General features: G+C 38.8%; 1 long non-coding RNA gene across 2 annotated transcripts; it reads left to right on the top strand.

Moving 5' to 3' along the window:
* The first annotated feature begins 346 nt into the window (after positions 1-346).
* On the top strand, positions 347-14,806 carry LOC137477078 (uncharacterized). Of its 2 annotated transcripts, XR_011000790.1 has the most exons (5): positions 347-1,196; positions 1,424-1,564; positions 6,307-6,463; positions 12,194-12,394; positions 12,914-14,806. It is a non-coding gene; the product is annotated as an uncharacterized lncRNA (long non-coding RNA). The 2 variants fall into 2 exon arrangements; XR_011000791.1 differs by lacking the exons at positions 347-1,196; positions 1,424-1,564 and adding an exon at positions 4,765-4,866.
* The last annotated feature ends 5,680 nt before the right edge of the window (positions 14,807-20,486 follow it).

Below are 20,486 nucleotides of genomic sequence, written 5' to 3'. Positions count from 1 at the left end.
TTTTTGGTACAGACATAGCTATTTTAGGTAAGCTCATTGAATATATGCAGGTGAGCTGTTCTGGGTGGGTGATCTTTCCATATGTCAGTTCAATTCCTGGGAAAACCAAGGGATCTCTGGCTGTTGGTGTTAGGACTGAATTTTGCCTGCTTTTGTGAGGGGTGATTGCACTGGAGACTCAAGATGCATTTCGGCAGGTTATATACATGTTATCATTTTATAACTTTATTATAAATAATAATAATTTTTAAACTTAATATTAAGGGAGACAGCAGAAATCTGTTACTGAGATTATACATGGATATTCTATCTTGTGGTTATTTGTCTCAGGGGATGATGTCTTAAAATTAGTTGATAAAGCTTTACAAGGACAAAATACTGTGCTCATCAAGAACAAAAAAATGAAACCAAAGAAAAAGCCAGGATATTTACAGCATTTCAGCTTGTATTTTTTCCTCTAATCTTTTTCTGGCACTTCACTATTAAAATTATAAAGGAGAGTCTAGAATTGTATAACTATTTAACACTTGGTTAAACACTATTCAAGTATTTGTCACCAGGCAAATGTTTCCCTATTAAGTGAAATTTATGCTAAAATGGTTCTGATTAAGCAGTAGTCATTGCCATTTACAGTTGGTAGACTAAACAGTTTCCCTGTAAGATATCTCAATTAAGTGGTTGTCCAAATGAAACGTGTCACTATTAAATGATGTTTGCTACACTATTATACTTTACTCCTCTGAATGATGTGATTTAACATATAATTCAGTTACTAAACAGTAAGAAGTGCTTCACATATATAGCTTTCATTCTTAGAAGAGACATGAAAAAATTGTGAATAGCACTTGTTTAAAATAAAATTCAGGGCTTAGCATTAATCAGTAACAACTGAATATGCATGATTATTGGCAGAGCGAGTTTGTAGAATTGGCTTTGCGGAACTGGGATGAGAGACACAGAGGTGACAGTGCACATAAAGTAAGGAGTGAGCAGTTTCATGTAAATAAGCTTTCTGTGTCCAGCCTAGAATCTGCAACCATGGAAAAATTGGATTCTGCAAACCAGTGAGTTCTTGCTGAATCAGTGGGCAGAGCTTCAGAGATCCATATCCTCTCTGCATTGCCTCTTCCTCTGGACAGAATCATAAAATGATTTTACAAGAATTTATTAAAACTCAAAATCCTCACACCTTTGCTGTAAGTTTATTAGCTTTTAAAGCTCTTGCAATATAGCTAAAAAACATGCTATAAGAGTTCCTAGAACTTTGATAGATATAATAAGCAATTATTATGGGACTGACATTCTAAATGGGAAAGAAGACCTCTCTCCCTTTTAAAGAAACGTAGAATACTTACCTTACAGGAGTATAACTGTGCTTCACAGTCTAATATGTGAATTTGACCTAAGCTTTTGATTCTCTCAGCAGCTACTAATGGTAGTTCAGATCAACTGGTATTAAATCACAAGTATAAAAAAGCATGGGGAAAATAGCCATCAATTGAATTTCTTAACTAGTTACTCGTGATTGACCTCACATTCTCCTGTTTGAACTGCTGTTTCTCAGGTATGCAAATCTCTCCTTGATTTTATACTTACGGGTAGGCTTCTTCCTAAATCCTTGGGGGAGTAAAAATCCTTTTTCACAAATGTTCAAGCTAATCAAACACTACCTTCTCCCATGTCTTATTTCTAGCTACTCTGACATGGCAAGAAAAGTTCAAGGCAACAATAATTGCCCTTATAATGCTTTTGAAACAATTCAATGCATGTAGGTCAGGCAATGAGAAGTAGACGGCTTCAGAAATGAAAAATCATACTTAATCGCTTTCTAAAAAGGCATTGAAAATGACCTTGTTAAAATCAAGTCATACCATGCTGCTAGAAGATATTTTCTTTCTGTGGAATTATTTTATTCGATAGTTTTGTGGTTCTGACAATAAAAGCTTAAGAAATATACTCAGTATGCTCTAAGAGTGAATTCAGCTAAATATCACCCCAAAATTATAGAATGAACCCACTCTCTCCCCAGTCACTGCTCTCTTCTTTATTGAACAAACTGTAAACTAGAAAAATGCCCTTGTTCACTTTGCATGAGTACTGATGCATCTTTTTCAAAAACAGAGGGTCCTCCCCATACCAGACCATTGGAAAATAGCATGCCATATACATATAGATTTGTAAAAGTCCCAAATAAATAAATTATCTATAATTCTGATGGCAGAAAAGCCTGAAGTAATGTAAGAATGGGGATTCAATACATTCTTTCTATTAAAAGCAAAATATTCTGCTTCAGAAGTAGGATGAATCCCTACAATCCTTTTTCCTTGTTTCCAGTAATTATAGAGGCAGTTGAGGCAGAATCAGGAACACAGACTCAAGTTTGCTGTATCTTAGGGCTATGTACACCCAGTATTTACCTTCAGATTTCTTAAGTATTATAGACCAGCTCTATGTCAAATTATATTCCCTAGTTTACTTGCAGGAACTCAGTTACAAGATTACAGGAAAACAGCACAGAGATTACAAGAACTACTCTGCTGCTTGGCAAGTCTGTGTTTACACAATCTCACAACAGTGTTTTATATGTATGCATGGAGCATCATGTCCCCTCTCTACTGAAGTTTTTACATAAGCCAGATGGTACTGTTTGAATTTTTGGGTACAAAATATTGATATCAGGTAAAGAGACTTTCTCATCCTGGATTTTTTGTTAAAGATAGCTTTTTCTAGATGAAGTAATACTCTGGCTTGTGTTTACTTTTCCCTTTCCAACTGAAAATACAAGGAAAATACTCCTGCATCTTGCCAAATCAGAGCAGATAATTTATATATTGCATTTTATCCAGACGCATCTGAACATACCTGACCAAGTATATCAAACCTTATTGAAACTTCTTGTACTATTTCTGCACTCCTTTTCTGAGTAGCTTTGTGGCATTTGCGCACATGTTTAACATTATGTCCAATTTACACAGCATGTTAATGAATGATCCTGCATTCGGCCTTGGAGCTCTGTAGGAATCCAAGGCTCTGCTCCAGCCCTGGCTCTTGTACCTATGCATAGAAAACATTAATTACACCGATTAGGCTTTTACACCCCAGCATAACTGAGTGGCGAGCAGAAGTTGCACGAGCACCTGCACCTTTAGGTACCTTGTTGTAAACATGGGTTGTCTGTCCATAATTTATTAGTTGCAGGCATTTAACTTACACTTACTTGAGCAGAATTAAGAGTGTTTATTTTCCTCATAAGAGGGCAGTCAGATATGTACCAATTTTATTTTAACTGTGGAGAGCAGGGAGCTGGGAGCGGTGTGGGGAAGGGATCCAGGAAGGCCTAATCAATCACTGACAGATTACAGCTAAAGCCACTTCCATACCCATTAAAGCAGGACAAATGCAGAATTGCAACTGAACAACTTCTAGTTTTAAGCCAACAGTGGGACTTCCTAGTTATTTATCAAAGTCATTGCTGGTAAGCAGCATGCCTCACTGCTCAATTGTACTTCACAGCAGACAGAGCTGACTGAAGCTTCAGCCATGAAAGAAGTGTTTATGCCCTCAGCTGTGGTGCTGTCAGCCCTCTGGAATTTACTGTAAATCACACAGCTTTTATTGCAAGATTTAGTAGCTGATCCTCTGTGGGCTCTATTCACTGCAAGCTTGTTACTATTTGGATGTTAGCCTCAGTCCATAAAGGGACTTGCTACACATCATCAAACAGCAGCGGAAAACCAAAGGTTTCATTTTTCAATTTTCTAAACCCTAAACTCCTCAACAGTCATTGAATTTCATTGCAGAAAGTGGAAGTCTACTTTATTATGGTACTCAATTTCCCCAATGGAGTTATACACTTATAACATTACTTTTATTTCCAATGACAGGATCTGGCCATCTGTCCTGGCTGTAATTTCATAACACACTCACTAGTTTTTATTTTAAGGGGATTTCTAGATATTACATTGAGCTTGTGACAAAATTGTAATGTAGATATAAAGGCCACAAATAATGATAACTACATTCAGTGCTGCCTAACATCTTAACAAAGTAATTTTTTTTTTTTCTATTTCAAGTATAGAGGTATCTGGGTAAGCTAATAACACAATTGAATTGAAAAAAAAAAAAAGTTTTGAAAAGCTAGAAAATACAAAAGGATAAGGGCTTTCATGAGTGAGCCTCAGCCAGGACAGCATTATTCCACAGGCAGTGTGTATTTTATCAAAAATGGTACTGTACGTCAGTTTTATCAGAGTCATTCCTACTAAGATCAAACGAGGGAATAAAGGGGAATGCTGAAATGTTTCTTTGTAATCACTGTGGTTATTCCCGGCAAGGCAGAGGGACCTGACAGGGCATTTAATTGTGTTTGTCACGCTGTTCGCAGGGGAGGCCAGGCCCGCGCCTCGCCCCGGGGAGCCGCGGCCCGAGCGCCCCTCGGCACCGGGCCCGGGCACCGGGGGGACAGCCCCGGCACCGACAGGGGGACAGCCCCGGCACCGACAGGGGGACAGCCCCGGCACCGGCGGGGGCTCTGAGCCCCGGGGGGACAACCCCGGCACCCACAGGGGGACAGCCCCGGCACCGGCGGGGGGACAGCCCCGGCACCGGCGGGGGCTCTGAGCCCCGGGGGGACAGCCCCGGCACCGACAGGGGGACAGCCCCGGCACCGGCGGGGGGACAGCCCCGGCACCGGCGGGGTCCCCGCGGCGCGGGGCAGTGCGGCTGCCGGCAGAGCTGGGGTGCCGAGGGGAGCGAAGGCACTGCCTCTGGTGCTGTTCCTCGCTGTGCTGAATGAAACCATTGATAGAGCAGCTTCTCGAGCCAGTGCTTCAGCGAGGTACATTTAGCTGCAAGGTCGCAGCAAAGGTTGGTTTTCCTCTTGCTTTCCATTCACTTCCACAATTCCACTGTTTATGCTTAATTTCAGCAAAGTTCTGTGGAATTACTATTTTAACCATCAGTTACACCTGATCTGGTTTCTGTGTTAAGAAGATCTTCACAATAGCCTCGCTCAGAGGATAAAACAGCAAGAGACCTGCACCCATTTTCTCCCACACTCCCTCAGAAAGCAGTGTCTAGATTCTCTTTCAGATTTACAAGTGCTGTTATGATAAAAAAATAAATAACAAGGGCGTGTACTAAAAACGTATTTCTACTTTTTTTCCCAGCTTGGTAGTAATTTTTGCTTTGTGATTGCTTTGGTTTCACCAAGAAAAATAATTGTATACCTTTTTCACCTTAATACCAGAGAACGAGCCTAAGTGAAGGGCTTACTTCTCTTTGATCTAATATCTAACAGGTGATTTAAGCAGATGCTATCCTCCTTTTACAATCAAAGATCAGGCCTCTGATCACTGTCATTATGAGAAACCTAATCAAGTCCACAATATGTGGCTGTATATACTATGTGTATGCTTTCCTGTGCCTACATTTAGAGACCGATGTTTTAGTCATAAGGCTGAAACAGTTTTGCCAAAATAAAAATTTTCTTCTTTTTTTTCTACAAAAACATGAGTAGTGAGGCAGGTACTTAGTTTCTCCTTCTTCAGTGAAGTATTATGTTTTTAAACCCTCAGTATTTCTAGCCGCCTCTCCTGTTACCACACCACCTCTCCCTGCATTTTTTTTTTTATTTCAGAAAACATTTTTGTAGTTTCTGAACTTCTGCAGTTAATCTAGTAATCTTTACTACCAAATTCATCCAAGTACTACTACATTTTAGTAAAAAGTTTAGCTAAAGCTTCTCGCAAAATAAAGGCCTGCCGATAAATCAATCCCTGGCATCACAATATGTGCATTTCCTACCTGTTGGTGTGCAGCTGCAGTGCTAAGGCAGTTGTAAGAAGTATTCTTATCCATCCATGTGTGGGACCCAGGATGTGTGTGTGTGTGTATGTATGTATGTATGTATGTATGTATATATACACTGCAGGGTGGCTGTGTCTTGGAGACTCCCTGGGCTGCCATGGTGTGCTAGAGCAAGCTGAAGAGCTGTTTGGACTATAGTTGTGAGTGGGGCATTGAGCCAAATTACAGAATATCCCAAGCTGGAAAGGAGCCAAAGGATCATCAAGTCTAACCTGTAAGCAAATGGCCCATGCAGAGTATGAACGCACAACCTTGGTGTTCTTAGCACTAGGCTCTGACCAGCTGAGCTAATCTCAGAGTCAAATCTTTGCCAGGATACTCTGAAAGTATCAAATAATCTCTACTGAAGACATTCTGTCTGTTTCAAAGGTCTTGCCCAGTACATAAGTGATCTCTCTCACACATTGCACAAGCAACAAATTGATTTTCTTGCAATAGACCTGAAACGGAGCTGTTTCCCAAAGAAAGGACTCATTAACCTAGACACAATATGTATATGGGGAGCAGCTGCACTGTCAAGAGCTTTCTGTTTTTAAAAATAACTATATTTCCTTCATGGATGGGAAGGGTCTTTTTTATTATTTGTATTGCTAAGGTAGTTTTTCCTTACACTGAGCTGTCTTTTTCTTCCCAATATCTCTTTCTCTTTTTTTGTTATCATAAGAAAAATTAGTCTAGTCAGATGTGCCGGTTTGGTGGTGGATGAGGTATGGATCAGAGGACCGTGGTTACCACATGGAGGTTCTTTGTGCAGGGGCTAGTGTTCTGAAAGTGGCTGCTAAGAACCCTGCAAATCCACAAACCTGAGCCAAGAAGAATAAGAAGCTTGTGATAGGCCAATAGAAGGGGACCTTGTCCTATCAGTAGCACTATCCTGTTAGCATAATTCTGATTTCTTTCTGCTAATGTAATGACAGTGATTTCACATAAAATACTACTGATTTACAGAGGAGAAAAAATACAATCAGTTTTGCATATGGGCCATGTCTACTATGACTTAGAGATTTTTCGCATCCCAGTAACCTTACTTCAGAGTTTCTTTTCTCATGACCTCCATCTCATAATCATCAATTTTTTACTCTTAAATTCAACCAGACTAATTCTCCTTATGATAATAATTACCTAATAGGTTTCTAGAAGAAATGGCTTAGTAGTTTGTTCCAAAATTCTGAAAGACCCTAAGTAAATGAAAATTATCATATCTTAAATTATCAAGCTAAGAACCCACAAAAGAAGAATAATATACCAATATTGAAAGAATAGGCAATTTGCTTTGACAACTTATTTCAAGCAATTTGAGTGTGCAGGGAGCAAGGTACATAGTAATTACTGTGTATGAAATTTAGAAAAGGATATTTTCATATTTTTTTCTCTGAGAAAAATCACTGGCATTTTAAAGTGAGTTTATTCTTGACAGTCCAAATTTATCAGTGCTCAAAACTCACATTTCCATAGATTAAACAGACAGCTTAAACATTCTCAGTATTTAGGAATTGTATGTGGGGGATCCCTTGGGATTTCCTCATGCTGTAAAGTACATTGTGATCGCATTTTGTGAGTTCTCTGTTCACTAAAGCCCCTCCAGCCTGTTCACTGCTGTTCTGTGTGTTGGTCCTAAGGGATGTAAACTCAAATAAAGGGTAGTCTTGAAATATAAAGGTATTTTTAGCTTAGAGGAGAAATAAAACTGTATATGTAAGGGCCAAATTCACTGGTGTTGTAAGGAGATCCACAATAATTTACTTCAGCGGATTTGTGCCTGCATCTGCAAGTGGATTGGTGTGTTTGGCTGTAGATATGTAAAGCAAATAATGAAAAACCTCTGCTCAATATTGCCTGTGTGAGAGCCAGACATACAGGTGGGCTCTAATTTGCATTCTCCCTTCCATAGGGTTTTGTACAATTCCCAAATATGGATATTCTCAGTATAACAAATGCTCTCCTTCCCAGGAGATTTACCTTTCCTAAGTATATATAGCAATAAATACTTCAACCAGTTAAGTTTCAGAAAAAGTATTCTAACCATCACCCTATTTATCCTTTAAAATCCCAAGTATATTGGTTCAGGTTACTTTCCCAAATAAATCTGGATAAATATGCTAATATAAGAAAATGAGGATATTTGCCTTTGAAGTGGTACAATGCCTGCTTGTAATTGAAAATCTTATATATACAGAATAAGCTACAGAGTAAAGAATGAATATGTAACCATGTAGATAAGAGTGCAAATAATATAAAGAAGGTAGGTACTATTGTATACAGTAGACATGAGTTAAGCAAAGACATGCTTTTAAAACAATGCAAGAATATTCTTTTCTTAAATTAAGTTTTTCTGAAATCCTTCTTGTTCCTATGCCAGGAAAGCAGGTTACTCTTCTGGTCAGGAATAGCTCATATTTCAATTCTCAATATCTCAATTTCAATATAATCGCTTCTGATTCTGATTTGGTCTTAAATTTCTCCTTTGTTGCCTTCAGGGCAATAACCATTAATCTTGTAAACCTTGGAGATGACATTTTTTTTGGAAATATGAAGTGGTTGACATTCTTTTTGTCTGCAGTATATCATTACATTTTGACCCTTCTGGAAGACGACGGCTGTGCTGCAGGCAGTGGGGAAGCCACCTCCTCTGTCTTGTCCTGGCTACCACAGGGGTCAGGGGATTTCCTGGAGGGAGAGAGGATGTGCCTCCCTGCACGGCAGCTGGCACTTTCTAGGAAAACTTCTGTAATGAGGGGAGGAAAACCCAGCCAGCAGGGCTTGATCAACAGGGGAGACTGAGAAAGGCAGGGAGAGAACAGCCAGGCAGTCCTCAGAGTCTGACAAAAAGGAGACTTTTCATGCTCAAGCTCTGTAACCTTGCAGCTGAAAACTTTCTGGCCTGAATCCAAGTCTTGAGGAAAAGCTGCATGTCACAAGGCTATGGAATACACAGGAGGATGCTCCTCTTTGGGGAGAAGCTTGTTTTTTCCTCTCTTTTAGCCAGGATGGCTGAATACTGCATGTCTCATCTCCTGGGCTGGGGAACCTGCACCTTGCAGGGCTCTTGACATGCTCCTGGTGCTTTCTTGGATGCTGCCTTCAATACTGAGCCCATGCAAGTCTGTGTCAGAACTCAAGCTCATTCAAGGGCTTGTCACAAATGGTAAAGGTATTCATTGTGTTGTGAGTGCAGGGTTAATCAGGTTATTGAGGTGTGACTAAACCACTTCCTGATTATCATGTATTTTTGAAATTACTTGTTTAACTTTTATTTGTAAATGGGAAGGATTTTTCAACCAGCTTATAAAACTATTTTGTATTGATTTGCCATAAAACCCTTGGTTCAGTTGTAAACTACTCTCTGACATAAATTGTCTGTAAATCTGTTAGTACAGCATGATGGGTTTCTTAATTAATTTACTGAGTTTTCCTTGGTATTTTTCTTAATAAGTGAGAAGGTATCTGTCTGTGTCCAGATCCCTGTGCATACAGGTGGTGACTCAATAGACATCTTTTCATAATTGAGTCAACTATTAGCAGATTTCTTCAATTTATATTCACTTTGAGATCTTTTTACTTGGGCTTGCATTTGCTGAAATGAGGCTTTGGCCACAAGCACCTGTGCATATACCATCAATAAAAGGAGGCACAATGATTAAATTAAAAAAAAAATAAATCTGAGAGTCTGAGCTTTGCTTCCTCAGATTTGACCAGATTTTGGCTCTGTGTAAGTACAAGAGCATGTTCACATGACTGTCATGAGGCCAGTTTGCCTGTTGCGCCACTGGTGAATGGCACTTGCTTTAGCATTTCATGTCAGCAAAATTGGCAAGCCATTTGCAATCAATGGTAAGCAATCTGACACGACTTCTAATTGAGTAATCTACTAGCTGCATTATAGGAAAAGAGATTTTTAGATTTATTCTTGTAATTATACTTCCAATATTTCCTTATCATGTTATTTTGTCGTCTCCAATATAATAGTTATTTGTGACTATGTAGAGACTTCTACACCAATTAAAGTCAGTATCAGTGAATGAGATACAGACAGTACATCCATCCATCCTCACTGCTCAGAATATCTTGAAAATAATTATTCCTCTTTTTTTCCTTACAAAAAATTGAGAACTTTTTTTTTTCCCAGAAACAGGGTTTTGAATGTTTCAATCTATGCCTTTCTGTATTCTTGAGCCAGTGCTGCTGTGTGTCTTGAGACCAACCAAAATTGGTATGTCTCTCTCCTCTCTCCCCTTTGGTCCATTCCAGGTCATTACTTCTCTGGGAGTGGAATCCCTTAATCCACCAGCTCTCAGGTCAGGCCCTATGTTGTAATCCCATGAGTACCAACCAGTAACTACTTTTACAGGTCCAGGCATGGGCCTTCCTTTATCTTTTGAAGCCTGGAACAGTAGCTCTCATTAAAAGGACCCCCAAGCAACTTTTCAGCATACCAAAGTAAAAAGCAGGGGGTCTACACCCACATTCACATTCCAAAGTTTCCCTGTCTATCCACAGCTCAGTCAGCACCACCTTGTTGTTCACATCTCAGCCAGGAGGAACAACTTGATTTTCTTTACAGTCTGTTCTGACTACTTATTAATTTTCCAGACTGACCGTTTTTTCTTACTCTGGACTGTCTTTTCTATTTCACCCAAAAATGCTTTCCTGTCTGTAGGACAGGATCTTTTAACAGATCAGTGTTTTCTGATCTTCCTCTTCTCAGGCTTAAAATGGAGTCCCTCTTTCTAGCTACAAATCCCATGCCAGTGTTTTGAGGGATGTTCCTTATCTGGGCCATTCTTTAATCTTTCCTTCCCTGTTCTTTACAAATCTTTTGCAGTTTCCTTTGATTGAACTCAGTCCATTCAGGTTAAGCAATAAGAAAAACCTGAACAGGAAAAACCCACTTTTAATATTCATAGGAGGATACAAGTATGTTTTTCCAGTTTGCCAACTGTTTCCTTCAAAAGTGGCTAACTTGCTAGTTGTAGATGCAACAGGCATGTGGTTTTTTGCTTTATATACTCTTTCAGGTGTATTTTTATATGTCACACATAAAACAGTGGTAATCTGGACATACTTATTATCTCTTTGATTACATGAGCCCTCAGGTTCAGCAGGAGAGCTGCACCTATTCCTTGGAAATGTGCACTCTAACAGTGTGGATATGCAGATGAATACATGCAGAGTAGGATGCTGAGAACAGACTTAGTTCAGGACTATCAGTTGAATAGCTGCTTACTGCTGAAATTTCAGGAAATATCCCATCAGGAGGTGAAATTCGCTGAAAAAAATATTAGAGAATTGTATCAAGTCTCAAAGGTGATAAAAAAAGGTAGTGGGAGTAGTTAGTAGTGTATGTACAAATTAGGAGTGATAAAATGCTCTGTCTAGCTTGATTGGGCACTGATGCTATTGCCCAAGGTTTGTGTAAGCCTTTGTATTTATATCTCTTGTTGATGCCAGTCTGCTCTCCCTTTTGTATAAACTGCTGAAGGTCAGCATTTTTGGTGTCTTCTCATTGACTACCCTCCCTGCCCTGTGTATGCTTCTTTACAGTGTTTGGTTGAAACCCATAAAGCACCTATACCTGTACCTGTAAGAAATTCTTATGTGTGGCTCATTCAAACCCTGCCCCTGGATCACGCTCTGGGGAGAGTCTGTCTCATGGCCACAGCATTGTTGTACTTTGTCTGCTTTGGAAAGCTGAGGAACGTCTTGCATTGCAGAACTAGCTGGGGTGATTTGTACTGTTACAGATGATGCTGCTCTATTACTGCTAAAGCCAGCCCAGGTTTTGTGTTAGTGGGCACAGCAGCCTCCACGGATCAATCTCGACCTAGGCTAGACAGAGAGACACCTCTGGGCCTTTAGAAAATGCAAGAAGGCAAGCAAATGGGACTGCAGCTGGCAGAGGTCTCCACACTCCCATGGACAGTACTTGTCCTTTTTATATTAACACCACCCCCCATGCTTCCCTACTCCAAGTCAAAGTAGATCTTGCCAGACTAAATGGATTTTTAGTAGTAATAAGTATTAACACATGGGTCATAATGTTAAGTCTTATTTCAAATGGCTTGGAAGTTACAAGTGAGTTTTTGTTTTTTCTCGTGGGGTATTTTGCTTTGGGTTTGGGGTTTATTTTGGGTTTGGTGGGTTGATTTTGGTTTTGGATTTTTTTCTTTTTTTTTTGTTTGTTTGGTTTTTTGGATGCTTTCTTAAAAGGAAAGTGGATAAGGTGATTTAAAAATAAAATCTTCTGTAATTTACTTTGAGTACTGGACTTAGACTGTCATGCAGCTTCACTCTGATAATTTCTCTTTCCTTTTCCCCATTACAATAGCTTGGCAACTGCAGTGAAATGAACCTAAAGTGACAGCTTAAGACAAGGAGAAAAACTAATATACACTGTGGAGAGAGGGGACCAGCCAAGCGGGTGACGTCACTTGGAGGGGCACTATCTGAGTGTCAGAGCTGTCACGATTCATTCCCCACATATCAAATCTGCTCTGCTTTTGCGGGGAGCACAAGCTTGTTACCTTAGGTACTTGAATCAAATATCCCTTTCATTTGTTTGTATTTACTCAAGTGTGTTCTTAGGAGACTAGTACCAGCTATGTCTGTAGACACCAGTCATCAACTAGGTTGTGTGTGCTGGGCTGTGTGACCCAGTAATATCAGTGGCTGTCAAATGTTTGATCTTCTAATATGCACTCTTTTTTGCCTCTCCTGGACTGCTAGTCTTTTTGAGCATCCACTCTACTTGTCATCTGAAATAAGAGTACAAAGCCTGTGTCGTGTATACAACAGTCTTTGGTAGTCAGCCACATCTTCTTCTTTAGGCCATTGTCTTTTCAGCCTGACTGAAGCCCCCTGCTACTATGTGCACGAGCAGTAGAAACCCTGCTTCTTCCTTTTTTCTCTTCTGCCTATTTTCCTCTTTTGTTGAGTTCACACAGAACTCAGTGTTAGATGAGTGATAACATGTAGTGAAATGCTGTTAAATATATGGGATTCCAAACATTAAAATAACTCTCCTTTCTTGAATTATCTTTCATCACAGGTTGTCTGAAAGCCCAGAGAATTTAGCAATACAATGTCTGGGTAGGATACTTCTGTGCACTGAGATATAATAAGAACTCATTAGGGACGAGACGCTAAAAGGACAAGGTGGGGGCTGTGGCATCACAACTATGTTAAAAGCCCATACACAGATTATTGGAAAGTATTGGAGGTAATTTCACAGTTACCACTCTCACTCATTGCTGTTCCTTTGAGCTGATGCAGGTGTCCACACTCAGTACTATGCACAAGGGCACAGCTATGTTGGTGTCCTCAAAATTGCCAGGTATTGTGTAGCCTCATGAACCTGGGTTTTGTGTCTTGTCCTGTTTCCCTTTTTCTAATACCTTTGTGTGATCTTTTCTGGAGTTGTGAGCAATCCAGAGTCAGTGATTAGTCAGAGGTGGTCCCAGTTGCTTGCAGGGGAAAGGCTGGACCTCCTTGCTTTAACAGTTAATCTAAAGAAGGCTCTGCCCCTCTCTTCTGACCCAGTTCCTTGTTTGTCCACATGAAACCAGGGAAGCCCAGCTATAGTCATGGGCCAGACCTTTTGGACAGCAGACACTAATTATTCCTGTGCCTTAAAGGTTCTTGTCCTGAACTATCTCTGGGGCAGATACTCTTTTAAGTCATCTGGCACTAGCTAAGGGTGGGCCACTGTATTTCTGCTACACACAGCCATGTTTATCAGGACAGAGTCTTGATGTGTAAAGGGAGCACAGCCTGACTTCTTATGTGGGAGTCTGGCACTTTACTGCCTTGTAGCTGTTTTACACAGTGCCTACTTGCTTGTTAGCAGAGAACAACTCTATCATATAATCAGGTATCTCACAACTATAATGCTTTTTTACAAATATTAATGTATTTCTTTGCCAGATTTACCCAAGGGTATCCTATTCCCTGCTCATATATGCAAGACAATCATCCTCTTCAGTTATGCAAATTTCCAAGTAAACTGGGAGATGTATTGCAGGAATAATAAGATATCAGCAAAGAATCAGAATTACACCCAGGCCTGTCCTGGCTTCCACAGCGCAGTGAAGGCTCCTGTAGTAATAACTCTAGGAAGAAGCTCAAAAATTACTACAGCTGCTCTGCTTGTGTGATTTACCAAGGAAAGAGGGAGGAAAGGAAAAGTAGTGGAGCAGTGCCCAATACAAACAAGTGTTGTTGATGGAGCAGAGGAAGGTTTTATTCAACCATCCATTCATTCATCCTCACTGCCCAAAGTCCTTCATTTCGGGTCAGTGCTGCAAGCACTCTGATGCAGATTTTCCCCTGAAGTACCCTCCCCAGAGGTCACTTTTTTGCCAACACTTTTCTAATTTCTAAATCAGTTTCAGTTCAACCAAATCCAAATATACTAGAATAAGCTTTTTTTAAAGTTCATTAGTGTGAAATGTGTTGCCATTTTGAATTCAATCCTACTGTCATATTTAAGGAACATATGGAAAACAGTCTGTACAGATTAATCTAAGGAGCATTTTAATGTGCCTTTCCTTGAGTGAACTGGTTATATTATGGATAGATATTTCCTAACTTGAGAAGTGATGAAACTGCAGGGAAGTGCTTTCAGACAAATTTATATCAAATAGCAGAATACAATCATGTATTCTGCATCTTGACTAGAAAGGAGAGTGTGACAAAGAGACTAACTAGTCTGTCATATGCTTGTATGCTTTTTATGTTTTTACTTATGAAGAAATAGTAAAATAAATAATGGTGCAATCCAGATCATTGGTATACATGACTCAAATGCATTGGCAAGATTTCACAGTAATACTCAGGAGAAGAAAGGAAAGAGTTTAAAGGGAGAAGGTAAATGAAGGAATTGAGAGGTTTGCAAAGATAGGCAGCCGAACTCTAAAGAGGAATCATTCAAGAAAAAATTATGTGAAATGACTACCTCACTTCAATATTGAGCCTTGTATTTCGAGTTTGTTCTTACTTAAAACCATAGCAGTATTTCTTTATAAAGCTTTAGGAGTATCCATTTTCTGTTCCTAGTTAGGTAAGAATGAAAAGAGCATCTCCCAGAAATTGATGTTTGCATTAATACTAGAACAGATTAGGACAAGAATTTGAAAGTTGTATTTAAAGTTGTCAGGCCATGCAGGCAGTATCACTGTGTTTTCTGTAAAGCCATGGCTCTGCTGCCTGCCTTAATTCAGGCCCTACAGATGCTTCCTGTTACCAGGAGCACTCTATGATTTATGCTCATGGATATGTAAAGCATGCCAGCGCTGGAAGAATGAACAAATTAACAGACAGCCTAGAGCAACAAGTAACTTGAACTATCTTGACAATAATAAAAAAAAAAAAAAAAACAGTGAAGGAAAGTTAAAGTGCAATTCTTATCTATTGACTAAGCCTGGGAAAGATAATAAATTTATAAATTCTTAAATTCTAGGTGGAACTCTTAGAAAAAAAGATAAGGAAAACACACAGTATACAAATCCTGGGAATCCCAGAGGGTTCAGAAGGTAAGAAGTTACCATATATCCTACATTAAGCTACAAAGAACAGCTCACTGTGTATTGAGAGCTTATCATGTTGCAGTGAAAAGGGCATCATAGGAGACCAGCAACTGCAGAACTGCTCTCCTAAAGTTAATGGACTTGGGGGTTAAGGGAAGAGGATTTTTTTCTGCACAAAGCATCAAGGACATTTATTTTAATAAGTGGCAAATTTTGATTTTTTTCCCCCACTGCTGGGCCTGCACTCAGAAAAATTTTGCTTGTCAGTGCCCAGAAAACATGCTTTCCAAGAAAATTAGTGCTATCAGTTAGTGTAGTCTGGCTAAGTTGTAAGTCAAATAGCCCTGGAAAATGTACTTATTCTAGGAGCAGTGGAAGGCAAAATGTATGTGTATGAGAGAGGAAAAGAGAAAATTCTTCAGCTGAAGACTGAATAGCTGTATACAAACTGTGATTTCAATGGACTTTATTGTACTTTGATCATGCTTTTGCATTGCAGCTGGTGTCATGTTGTAAATAGTAACTGAATTTCATAAACAAATGGCCCTCCTGAAGCAGGCTACGATGGTAAAGTGAAAGGTATGGATCTCTTTTTAGGATGCTAGGAAATCTATTTCAAGAAATCTATTTCAAGTTCTGTCATTAGTTTTATTTGTCTCCCTGCCCCCCCCCCCCCCCCATTTTTAATAAAATATTTAATCCAGCAGCCTTTTAGCTAGAAATTACTATTTAATTCAGTTTTGGAGGGGTTTTATTTGCAAGTGTACATTGATATTTGAAAGTATGTTCCAGGCTGTGTGATGTGGTGGTGTTCTATTTTCTAAATTTATGTGACACTCATTGCGTTGCTCTGTTTGGCCAGGTATAGTTCATTTTTGCATGCATGCTGATGGATTCAGTGGCATTGTACAATAAACATTTTGAGTTTAAGCATAGGCAGTTTGCTCTAGTTTGATAGTGGTTGAGAAACATGAATCACAATTTATTTAACAATAAACATGGAGAGTGACGGTGGAAATGATGGCAGTGCTGATCTAACCTGTACTCCTGATTGCATCCATATCCAGACCATTATTTGCTTCTTTCTTTTTCCCTTGCTAATCTAAACTATTCCACTTCCCTGCTACTTGGATACTTTCCTCTGTTTGGATGTTTGCCTCTTTGGTTCTGTGTTGTGAAAATGTCCCCCAATGCTCTCAGCTTGCAGGTTTTACTCAACATATTTTTTAAATATACTATACCCTGTCTCATGCTGTAGAAAGGAAATCCCATACACATTTGAAAAGCTGTCTTTAAGACTTCAAAAGTCTGATTTAAAACTTTCCTTTGCAAAGGGGCCTGAACAAAGTAGACCTTTGGATCACTAATGAACTGATGTCAGTGATGCTGCTGATGAACATTGTCGTGTCATAATTCTCCATAAGTCTGTTCCCTTACATTGCCTTTTGTTTGGTTCTCAGACTGAAGGACATTCAATCAGGAGTCATCTTTTTGTTCTGGGTTTGTGCAACCCTTATCACAATAAAATCCTGGTCTGCAACAAACACTCCTGGGCTACATGGTAATAAAAATAAACTAACAATTGTAAGCATAGCCTTACTGTGGGGCAAACTGTCAGTTATTACAATATTACTTCTAATTTCTTTATGATGTGATCAGTAAAATTCAAGAAACTCCTAAATTTTGTTTGATGAAGAATAGAAAGACATCAGTCATCTTCTGCAGCATGTGTCTGCCAAGTCACCAGTTTTTTGCTACTGTTTTTCTCCTTTAGAGTTAGGAGTCCAAATCAGTGCCACATATTCCTAAATAGGGACATCTGTAATGGGCTTCTTGTCCTTTACATGCCCCCTGCCCAGATTCCATCATCACTCTTCTTCTTTCTGTGTTTTTAAATGATTGCATTTCTCATATTAGGCAAATCCTGTCCCTTACCTGGATGATGTCATTAATCTTCTTTTACACCATGATATATTACTAAGTGACATACTGCATTGTATATGTATTGTTACTCTACTCACACGCTTATTGAAGACATCGCTGGCGTGTGGAATACAAACGTCAAGTCAGCTGTGAAAAAGTTCTTTTTAAAAATCATGAAAAGTAAGTGTGCCAGCAGGACAGACTGCCCTTTTTACTGTAGATTAAGACACAAAGGGATGAATTTGAAGAGAACCAGAAACACTTGCCAGGGCTATGCTGATCAAATTGTTTGTGTATGATGCTTTATATTCCAGCCTGAGAAATCTCTGTGGTAGGAATGTAACCTTTTTGGCTCATTTTCTACTACTAATTGTAAAATTACAAGTTTATTCATTGCAAAAAGTTGATTCTTTGTCTGCCTTGGTGTTAAACTGACAGTTTTAAAAGAACTGGTCTTGTTTATTGTTTAGGAAGCGTAAATATATCTTGACTGGTTCCCTGTGTCACAAAACTCCCTTTCATAACTAACAAGAGCTTGCAAGCAAAAATAACAGCCATAATTTTGGGGACTAATTTTGGTATAAAGCATGAGGCATATTATAAAATATTCAGTTCAGTTCAATTTTGCACGGTGCCAGCCAGATATTAGTATCTCCTGGATGAGCCATGTCATGTCATTCAAAAAAATGGGGAGCAGCACTCCATTTTTGTCATTCAGATAGCAAAGAATTTCGTAAATTGAAATGCTTTTTGCAAGCGTGCAATCTGGCCTCCTAGCACTAGCTTGGAGACCATATTCTAAACAGCTATGTCCAGCCAGCATAAAGCAGCATAATGTAGTCATCAATCCTCTTTCCAGTGGTGTTTTACACCACCTTTGGCTCTCTGTCATGCTACATTTTTGCATAGGATTAAGGTATCCTTGAACCTTGGGGAACATCCCATACCATCCCATACTAGTCCTCTCTTGGAGTCTGTGATTTGAGAACTAACAAGATGCTAATTGAGGGATTGAAGTATATAAATAGTTGGTAGAGAAGATCATAATGGGGATAGAATGCTTTTATCTTTAGTTGTCCTCTATTGGATCATGCTTTCACAAACTTTTAGCCCACAACTGGCTCAGATTTTAAACCATTGCTTATGTTTTATCTTTGTTAGAGCCAAATACTGTGTTAAGTAACTTGAAGACAACTGAATGGAAAGCTTCTACTCTGGAGGCTTTTATTTTTGTTTGAGAAAGGAAAAGAAGTCAGTGCAGTGTAATGATGTTCTGGTGGACAGTAAGTGAAAATATTGTCATTGCTTTGGAGAACAATAGACTTTGTCTCATTCAAAATATGTCTTTTATGTACTGAAATTCCATTTGTTAAAGCTCTGAATGTGTCTTTCATTATTTTCTTATTACCTACTACATTGTAAAATAAATTTGTTATGTATTGTTTATTTTAATGAATATTTAAGCAGATTCCCTAATTCTTTTCATTAAAATATTTTAATGTAATTTCTGAATAATAAATAATGAACAACAATATTCACTGTGCTTAGAAAATGTTAAATGTAGTACTATTTGCAGACATTAAGCCATCAGTGCTATTTGAGATGTTTCAAAACCGTGCCCCCTTTAGAAGACAGGCAGCACTAAACATTCCTTCCATAGCAACTATATTCATAGCAGCAAGCTACCAGAGTCAGTCAAACTTAATAGCCTGTCAGACATTCCAAGCTGCTGATAGGTTGTTGGGATTTCCACTGTCAGATTTTTTTCTGAAATTACAATGCAGGATAGGTGAGTTGCAATTTTTTTTTTCTAGTGTGATGTTTTTGATCAATACTACAATTTCTCTAAAGAGGGACTTGTGGATAGTGGTGCCAAATTTTACTTTAAAATGCTGCTATGTAAATTTGGGGTTCTTTCCTACACAAGCTGACAAAAGACTTTTTAAAAGAAATTTTTCCTTGCCTCAACTATGTACTGTCAGTTAGGAAGTCCAGAGTTCTGTATTGATGTTTGAGACTCCTAGTTTGTCTTCTGTGATGGGATCAGGCTGGAATGCATAACATGTCAGTGAAGCAGCATGGCTGGCGGCATCATGCATGACAGAGAAGGCCTGATCCCAAGCAAGCATTCTCTGAAGTGGAACACTCGAAAGACCAAACCTTGTTCATTTCTAAAATGTAATTTTTAATGTGTTTTGATAAATATTGCCAGAAATTTGTATTTTAAGCTCACAGAAAGCTCTATTAAAGAAAAACCATACTCAAAACAGTTAATGAGAATACAATTTTCTTCATTTCTCTGAGGCCTTTTTTGAGAAACATAAAACTCTCAAGGAGTGGCATGAAACTAGAGTATAAAGGCTTCACGTTAAAAATTCAGTTTTGTCTTTCCCTATCAATATTTTTAAAGGAAGAAAGAAAACTCCCAAATTCTAATTTTCAAACTGTAAGTCTGTTGTTACACAGCAAAGATGTGAAAGCTTTTGTTTACTGCACTTTTATAGTCATGGCACTGCAGTCTAAATCAGCCTTTTATTCATGTTACTACAGCATGTAATTCAAGTACCTGACTTTAACTTGTGAAGGATACCATTGGTTTCAAGGTACCACTGAGGCCACAAGTACACGAAAAAGTTAGTGTGAGATAAGCCAGAGTGCACATTTGCTTTGTCCTACTATGTGTAACATTGCCTCTCTGTGCACTCTCACTTCATTCTAACTGTGTGCTACTTCACTTCTAACAAGGGGCAAGATTTTCTGCTCCCTTATATATATAAGCATCTTCACGTCAGAGATATGTGCTTCCCTCGCCAGATTCCTCTCCTAATAGAAATAACTTACATGACCTTGTGTCTGGCTGGTTACTCACATCTAAAGCAGTACCTAGTGATGTACTTGTAACTGGTAAGATCAGCATGATATATTTTATAAAATAATAAGTTCTATGACAACTGTTGAGCTTTTTTGGTTTTTTGGGTTTTTTTGGTAAATAGATGTCTCTGAAGATTTATATGTCTTTGTGTTAATTAATTACTTTTCCTCTTCCATTTAAGCTGCTGTTCTCAGTTAGGTAACAGACTGAAACATTCTAAATGAAGGGTGCAAATCACAGAATTATGAATTAATGTAACCAAAGATGAGGAAAAAGAGGCCCAAATACTGTCAGACCAGTCT

This window comes from Anomalospiza imberbis, chromosome 7 (assembly GCF_031753505.1).
Source record: "Anomalospiza imberbis isolate Cuckoo-Finch-1a 21T00152 chromosome 7, ASM3175350v1, whole genome shotgun sequence".
Taxonomy (NCBI): domain Eukaryota; kingdom Metazoa; phylum Chordata; class Aves; order Passeriformes; family Viduidae; genus Anomalospiza; species Anomalospiza imberbis.
The sequence above is the reverse complement of the archived record's forward strand: the minus strand, read 5'-3'. Positions and strand labels throughout refer to the sequence as shown.